Raw genomic sequence first — 9,016 nt, forward strand, 5'->3', positions numbered from 1 at the left:
TGTGGACCCCGCCTTGCAAGCACCATAATTATTTCTGAATCCTACAGGACAGTCTTCTACTTCTTGAACCTTTGGTTTCGCTCCATCAGCCTTTTCCTGACCTTTTTTTCCCTTCTGAACCCAGGGTACTCATGTGGTTGATCATATGCACATTTCTTTCATGAACACCGTCATCCCCAAGGCACACCTATCTTCACATTCCATATGGAGACTATGATTCCCTTCTCTGCTCCTACATTGGGACAGTAAGCAAAATTGGAAAGAGTGATAACACATTAGGGGCGCCTGACTGGCTCAGTTAAGCATCCAACTCTTAATTTCGGCTCATGTCATGATCTCACAGTTTATGAGTTCAAGCCCCACATCTGGCTCTGTGCTGACAGTGCAGAGCCTGCTTGTGATTCTGTCTCCCTCTCTCTCTGCCCCTCTCCTGCTTGCTCTCTATCTCTCTCTCAAAATAAATAAAATAAACCTAAAAAAATTTCTTTAAAGAATGATGACACATTATGTACACAAAGCCACTAAAAATTACTGATCTTCAGATTCAGCTGTGCCTTTTTTTGTTTTCCCTATTTCCCCGTAAGTATTTTAAATTTAGCATATTGTATCAATTCCCCTCCCCGCCTCGCTTCTAGTAATTGATCTTTATCAAATTCTAACCAAATGGCCATCTGCAATTTTACGTAGATTCACCCTAATTCTCACCAACCTCCCTCCTGTTTCAGAGGATGAGATATCCTTCTCTCTTAACTGTGTTCCGTCTTGCCCCATGCACAACACTGCCCTTCGATCAGCTACCCTTCTCCCTTATGACTAACCTCTCCATCCTTGTTGGGGGGGGGGGGGGGGGGGGGCGCAGCAAACTTCTTCTGTAAAGGACCAGGTAGTAAATATCTAGATTTTCCGGCCATACAGTCTCTGTCACAACTACTCGGCTGTGGTAGCATTAAGGCAGCCATAGACAATACAAAATGAAATAAGCGTGGCTGTATTCCAATAAAACCTTTTCTTTGGGCAATAAAATTTGAATTTCTTATTTTGCATGCAACAAAATATGATTCTTTTTCAGATTTTTTTCAACCAGTTAAAAATGTAAAACCCATTCTTGGGGCACCTGGGTGGCTCAGTCGGTTAAGCGGCCATCTTTGGCTCAGGTCATGATATTGTGGTTCGTGGGTTGGAGCCCCACATCCGGCTCTGTGCTAACAGCTCAGAGCCTGCAGCCTACTTTGGATGCTGGGTCTCCCTCTCTCTCTCTGCCCCTCCCCCATTCACATTTGTCTCTCTCTCTCTCTCTCTCTCTCTCTCTCTCAAAAATAAAATAAAGCATTAAAAAATCTTTAATAAAAATAAAAATATAAAACCCATTCTTAACTCATGAGTGATAAAACACACATACACACACACACACACACACACACACACATACACACACACAATCAGTGGGTGTTTGCCAACCCCTGCCTTACTTAGCCTTTAACAGAGATTCTCAGAGTATGGGCCCAACAGTATCAGCACCATGTGGGAACTTGTTAAAAATACAAGTTTTCCTGCCCCACCCCAGACCTTCTAATTCGGAAACTTTGAGAGTGCAACCTGCAATCTGTGTTCTAACAAGCCTTCCAGGTGATTCTGATACTCAAGTTTGAGAACTACTGGCCTCCAAACAGAGCTCTCCTTGTTAAGTAAACACATTCCCCTTTCACAAAACAGAAGTGTGCTTTTTGCAGCTCAAATTCTTTCCTTCTCTTTCTTCCAAAACTTCCAAGTGATCTGTCAGCCGTTGCTGTCTCCGTTTTCCTGCCACACATTTATAAAAGGAGAATAAGAACACCACGGGGAGTTGTAAGTACACAGGATGATTGGTAAGGGGCATTCCACACATCCAAGGGGGGGAAGGCGGGGAGGATTTCAACTCCGCATCCCAGGAGGGAGACATGTGAAAGGAACATTGTCTGCATCCCCACACTCACCTCACTCCTCCACGTAGAAGAAGAGAATGAGCCGGTGGGTGAGTCTGGGAGACGGAACAGAGCCTTCCCTTCTCCTGTGGACAGGTGGGCCTCTGTAACTCCTTTCCACAAAGTCAAGAGAGGCACTTGCACAGGGGAACACAGCTCTAGGGAGCAAAGCTCAGGACTTGGAAGGTGCCCTGTGCAAGTCAGAATTAGACACACCTTCTCCAAGTGGATGGAGCCCAGGGCAAGGGCCACAGGGACATTGTTGAGCCCTGTTTTCTCACCCCTTGATGGAACCACTCTTTTTTGGCCTCTGAATTATCAAGGTCTGTTAATTCCCTAATAAATAGCCCCTCAGCTTTAGTGAAATCTATCAGACAATCTCTCTGATTAAAACTTTTGAGGAGACACTGACGATCTATCACCAGTGTGGTCCTATACGTTCTTTTCCTTAATTCCCTATCTGCTGACAATATCACAAGAGAAAAGTGTCGTGGGGTGTGTTGTTCTAAAATATACATGCCGAATTTCCATTTTTCCTGTCCATCACAACCAAACGTGCAGTAGTTAATGCAGACAACAATCATGCCTCCAGCTTTGCTTTGGGAAAAATGACTAAAAAGATAAGAATGCACCAAAAAACGTGCCAAGTATGAGCCACACTAGAAGTGCTGGAAGAAGGTCAGAAAAAGTGGGAGGGTCCAAGAAGTCCTCACAGATGTGTAAGGAATAAGTAGCATTTTTATAGGTTATAGGAAGGGAAGAAATTCCAAATGACTGAACGGCCTGAAGACAGTGAAAAAAGTCTGGCTTGCCTAGAGCACAGAAGACTGGAGACTTGGCACAGAAGGTGGGCCTGACAGCCAGGCAGACCCTAGGTGTATATATGCCATGCTGAGCCCCTTCAGGGCTGAGGCTATTTAACTCATCCCTTTGTCTTTAACGGCCCCAATAGAGTGCTTTGCATACAGCAGCAGACTATTAAATGTTTGTTGCATGAAAAAGCAAATGCGTGAAATTACATTTATTCAGGCTTAGCTGAGTCAGGAGGCCTGACAAACTGGCCAGCAGATGGAGCAGGAAGGGGGTCAAACTGGGAAGTTTTCACATGACTTATCGTTTCTTGCTGGATGAGCTCATCAGATGAGTCAAAAACCATTTTCCCAATGTTCCTGTACAGTCAGATGGCAAATGCAAATCTTACTTGCTTCCAACAACTTAAAAAAACAAACAAACAAACAAACAAAGGCACCTGGGTGGCTCAGTTTGTTGAGCATCTGACTCTTGATTTCTGCCCAGGTCATGATCTCAGGAGATTGAACCCCACAGCTCAAAAGCGGATTCTCTTTCTCCCTCACTCTCGGCCCCTCCCCCACATGCTCTCTTTCACTCTCTCTCTCTCTCTCTCTCTCTTTCAAAATAAATAAATAAACATTTAAAAATAATAAAGAAAAGAAAAGAAAAAAACAGTTTTCACAAAAATAAAGCATGTTCATTTTAGAGAATTTGGAACCCAAAAGTATGTAATAAAGACAATTGAAGTCTATGTAATCTCGGTAATTAATAATGCAATATTATAGCAAGAATATTTTCTCATGTCATTAAAGATTCATTTAAAGTATGTTTTTTTATTTTTTTTAATTTGTTTCATCTTTATTTATTTTTGAGAGAGAGAGAGACAGAATGCGAGTGGGGGAGGAACAGAGAGAGGGAGACAGAATCCGAAGCAGGCTCCAGACTCCGAGCCTTCAGCACAGAGCCCGATGCAGAGCTTGAACTCACAAACCGTGACATCATGACCTGAGCTGAAGTCAGATGCTTAACTGACTGAGCCACCCAGGAGCCCCTAAGGTATGTTTTTTATTGATGCAATGTTTTATTAATGCATAATCAAACTATTGGCTATTTTTTAAATCGTTCCTTTATTATTGAACAGATAGTTTCCAAACATTCACTACACTCATATAAATGTCTCTTTAAATATATCTGTAGTGATTTCTATATTCGAGTCTTAAAAATCATCTTGCAAACCCTATTAAAGCATGAAAGAGGGCCAGAAAATATAGAATACCATATTCACGTGGAATAGCTTACCAGTAGAAATCTATAATTCTGGGCATCTGGGTAGCTCAGTCGGTTAAGCAACTGACTCAGGTCATGATCTCACAGGCTCATGACATTGAGCCCCACATCAGGCTCTGCACTGACAATGTAAAGCCTACTTGGGATCCTCTCTCTCCCTCTCTCTCTGCCCCTTTCCTGCTCGTGTGCACTCTCACTCTCTCTCTTTCAAAATAAATAAACAGTTAACAAAAACAAGAAACCTATAGATTCTTCTAAAAATAACATGCTTACTATACATTTTTCGTTCAAATTCCAACACAATTTTGAGAGGAGTGTGACAAACTTGATTCTAAAAATTATAAAGAATAGCTGAGACACAGGGGTGCCTGGGTGGCTCAGTTGGTTAAGCGTCCAACTTCGATTCAGGTCATGATCTCATGGCTCGTGGGTTTGAGTCCCACTTCAGGCTCTGTGCTGACAGCTCAGAGCCTGGAGCCTGTTTCAGAGTCTGTGTCTTCCTCTCTCTCTCTGCCCCTCCCCTGCTCACTCTCTTGTCTTGTCTCTCTCTCTAAAAATAAACATTAGAAAATTTTAAAATAAAAGAATAACTAAGACACAAGTATGTAATGCAATTTTGAAAAAGAAGAACAAAGATGGAGGACCTTTCTTACCAGATAATAAGATATGTCACAAAGCCACAGCAATGAAAGTAATTTACTACTGGCCCAGGAATAGCACATCAATGGAATAAAATAGGGATCCAGAAGCACACCCACATGTACACGGAAATTTCGTATACAATAGCATCTCTAAAAATGAAGAAAAGGTAGACCATTTACCCATTGATGCCAGAAGCACTGTCTTCTCCATGGAGAAAAAGTCAGTTGGAGTTCTACCTGATACCGTATAGAAATGTTGACTGTAATAGATTAGATACCTTAATATTTATTTATTTATTTTGAGACAGAGGAAATGTGAGCGGGGGAGGGACAGAGAGAGAGAGAGGGAGAGAGAGAGAATTTCAAGCAGATTCCATACTTTCAGCACAGAGCCCAATGTGGGGCTCAAAGTCAAGAACCATGAGATAAGGACCTGAGCCAAAATCAAGAATCGTATGGTTAACCGACTGAGGCACCCCATGTGCCCCTAGATTACTTTTTTTAATTTACATCCAAGTTAGTTAGCATATAGTGCAACAATAATTTCAGAAGTAGATTCCTTAATGCCCCTTACCCATTTAGCCCATCCCCCCTCCCACAACCCCTCCAGTAACCCTCTGTTTGTTCTCCATATTTAAGAGTCTCTTATGTTTTGTCCCCCTCCCTGTTTTTATATTATTTTTGCTTCCCTTCCCTTGTGTTCATCTGTTCTGTGTCTTAAAGTCCTCATATAAGTGAAGTCATATGATATTTGTCTTTCTCTGACTAATTTCACTCAGCATAATACCCTCTAGTTCCATCCACGTAGTTGCGAATGGCAAGATTTCATTCTTTTTGATTGCCAAGGAATACTCCATTGTGTATATATACCACATCTTCTTTACCCATTCATCCATCAGTGAACATTTGGGCTCTTTTCATACTTTGGCTATTGTTGATAGTGCTGCTATAAACATTGGGGTGTGTGTGCCCCTTCAAAATAGCACACCTGTATCCCTTGGATAAATACCTAGTAGTGCAATTGCTGGGTCATAGGGTAGTTCTATTTTAATTCTTTGAGAGAATTAAATCTTTAATTCTTTAATTCTTTTAAAAAACCTGCATACTGTTTTCCAGAGTGGCCACACCAGTTTGCATTCCCACCAGCAGTACCAAAGAGATCCTCTTTCTCTGCATCCTCACCAACATCTGTTGTTGACTGAGTTGTTAATGTTAGCCATTCCGACAGGTGTGAGGTGGTATCTCTTTGTGGTTTTGACTTGTATTTCCCTGATGATGAGTGATATTGAGCATTTTTTCATGTGTTTGTTGGCCATCTGGATGTCTTCTTTGGAGAAGTGTCTATTCATGTCTTTTGCCCATTTCTTCACTGGATTCTTTGTTTTTTGGGTGTTGAGTTTCATAAGTTCTTTATAGATTTTGGATACTAACCTTTTATCTGATACGTCGTTTGCAAATATCTTCTCCCATTCCGTCGGTTGCCTTTTAGTTTTGCTGATTGTTTCCTTCGCTGTGCACAAGCTTTTTATTTTGATGAGGTCCCAGTAGTTCATTTTTGCTTTTGTTTCCCTTGCCTCTGGAGATGTGTTGAGTAAGAAGTTGCTGTGGCCAAGATCAGAGAGGTTCTTGCCTGCTTTCTCCTCCTTCCTATCTTACATTTAGGCCTTTCATCCATTTTGAGTTTATTTTTGTGTACAGTGTAAGAAAATGGTCCAGGTTCATTCTTCTGCATGTCGCTGTCCCGTTTTCCCAGCACCACTTGCCGAAGAGACTGTCTTTATTCCATTGGGTATTCTTTCCTGCTTTGTCCCAGATTAGTTGGCCCTACATTTGTGGGTCCATTTCTGGGTTCTCTATTCTGTTTCATTGATCTGAGTGTCTGTTTTTGTGCCAGAGATTAGATACTTTAATCTGAAATGGAAACCAATAAAGATAAGGAAAGTATAGAAGAATATCTCTGTGACCATGAATTGGAGGAATTAGTAAGGAAATCCTCAAAACTACAACCATCAGAGGAGAAATATGTAGATTGAGTGTACAAAAATTGGGCTTCTTATGAAAGAAGGACATGATACACAAAATTAACAGACAAGTGACAACCTGGAAGAATATATTTGCCACCTCTAAAACTCAAGGAATTCATACGTAGAATATAGAGAGAACTTCTATGTATCAACAAGAGTTGATTGGAAATCCAATAGATTGATAGGAAATCCAATAGAAAAGTGGACAAAGAATTAGAATAGACAAATCACAGAAGGAAGAATGCCTAACAAATCTATGAAAAGATGCTTGAGCTCCCTAGGAAGCAGATAGCGCAGTTAAAATAACAATGAGATACTACTTTATAAAAATTTTAAAGTTTAATACCAAGAACTGGTAAGAATGCGGGGCAAGGGTTACCTCAAAGGCTCTTGGTTTGCAAGAGTGAACAATGCAACCAGTAATTATGCAACTAAATATGTCCCAGCAATCACACTCCTGGGAATACACTCCGCAAAAACTTGCATGCGAGTCTTTATTGGAACCTGTATGAGGGTGTGCCTCTCAGTGCCATTTGCAGTGGCAGGGAGTAAGCTGGGGGCTGGTGGTCAGGGAAAGAACTCTATCAAGTGGAATGTATGCAGTCAGTGCATAACTAAGCAGCAGCCAGAATTAATGAAGCAGATATACATTCAGCTATGTGGTCAGCTCTGAAGACATCGTGTCAAGTGGAAAAGGTGTGATACACAAAATAAAATCGGTAGCACGGAGCCCATGTAAATTTAAAACACTCTAAATAATATATGTCTCAAGCCTACTGGCGGATGCCTATGAGGAATACGGGATCAGAAATAAAGAGGAAAAAGAGGGCCTCGTGCAGGCCTAGGGTGACAGGGAGATCAATGCTATTCTCCACTTGCTTAGGGGAAAAAAAACAAACAAAACAAACTCAGAACTGTTACAGCAGTCACACAAGAAGGTCACCAGACTGAGGGTGGCTCTGATGGTAGGCCTACATAAACAAACTGAAACCTAAACCAGAGTCAATCCTGCAGATGCCTCGAGGTTAAGAGGAACAACCAATCACAAACCGCCAACTGGGCTTTCCCAAGTAACACACTCCTTAAGTTATAGCCAATGAAATCATTTCCTTGTTTGGCTTCTCTCCGAAAACCTTTCCCCTCGTTCCCACCAGTAGGGTGCTTCTAACTGCTTCCAGTCTGGCACTGCCTGATTCAAATCAATGTTAGCTCAAATAAACCCTTAACATTTTAATATACCTCAGTTTATTTTTGTTCTTGTTGCTGTTGTTGACAGAAAGTAGGATCCATCAACGGGCATGAATAAGGAGGGGACAGCACCGAGGTTTTCATGAGTGCAGTGCCCACCATTTGTCCTGGGGGCCACAATTAGGGATGTCTTTGAACCCATAGCCATCTGGGATGAGCCGCTTCTCTGCCACCACGTTTTCGAATTTCTCCTCACTTCTTGGAGATGTGGATCTTCCGGCAGCCAGGGAACCTGAACTTGGCCCTGCATAGGGCCGGCCTCAGTTGCATGCTCCCTTTTCTGCAGCTTGACACGGATGGACGTGACGACTGCCAATGCGGACCCAGGCCACTGTGCCCTGGGGCTTTCCAAAGTCACCTCGCTTACCTGTCTAGAGCCCAGATTGGAGACAGCATGAGGCCAGACATGAATGTTCACTGCAAAGGGCTGTCTCCAAGGTCCCTTAGGGCAACCCCAACAAGCAACAGGCTGCGTACACTACCCAGGAGGCTACTGTTTTCGGCCACGGCCCAGCAGGCCCCGTGGGGAAAGAGCACAGTTGGCTTAACTAGCAGACTCTCTTTATCTTCCATTCCTTCCTCTCATACCTCCATTCCAGTCCAGTAGTAAATCCCTTATCTTCCAAATATATGCAGAATTCAATCATTTCTCATCTTTCCTATCAATACCACCCCAGGGCTTGGTCACCTTCACCTCTTGGCTGTTTTGGCAACAGTCTCCCAGCCAGTCTGCTTTTGTGTCTTCCTGCCTTTGGTCTGCTTGCTTCTTTTTCTTTCTTTCTTTCTTTCTTTCTTTTCTTTTCTTTTTTTTTTTTTTTTTTTTTTTTTTGCCCTCAGGGTTCATTTATTGATTTGTTTATATAAGTAAAATACACAGGTACAGGCTATGAAATGTGAGAACTCTTAATCTCTCACCAACAAACATTTTGTGGCTTGCCATAGACTTTAGAACAAAATATGTCAACCCCAAAGACCTTAAAAGTAGTGCAAATCTGTACTTGTATCTCTTCAGTGTTTTTCTTGCCTTTGGAGTATTTCACCTAGTTTGCATCCTGATTATCAT

General features: G+C 42.0%; 1 non-coding gene across 1 annotated transcript; it reads right to left on the bottom strand.

The window, feature by feature from the left end:
* Positions 1–8,378: 8,378 nt before the first annotated feature.
* Positions 8,379–8,511, bottom strand: LOC122476629. Its single transcript, XR_006295553.1, has one exon. It is a non-coding gene; the product is annotated as a small nucleolar RNA SNORA70 (small nucleolar RNA).
* Between the last annotated feature and the right edge of the window lie 505 nt (positions 8,512–9,016).

This window comes from Prionailurus bengalensis, chromosome E4, assembly GCF_016509475.1.
Source record: "Prionailurus bengalensis isolate Pbe53 chromosome E4, Fcat_Pben_1.1_paternal_pri, whole genome shotgun sequence".
NCBI classification, from domain to species: Eukaryota; Metazoa; Chordata; class Mammalia; order Carnivora; family Felidae; genus Prionailurus; species Prionailurus bengalensis.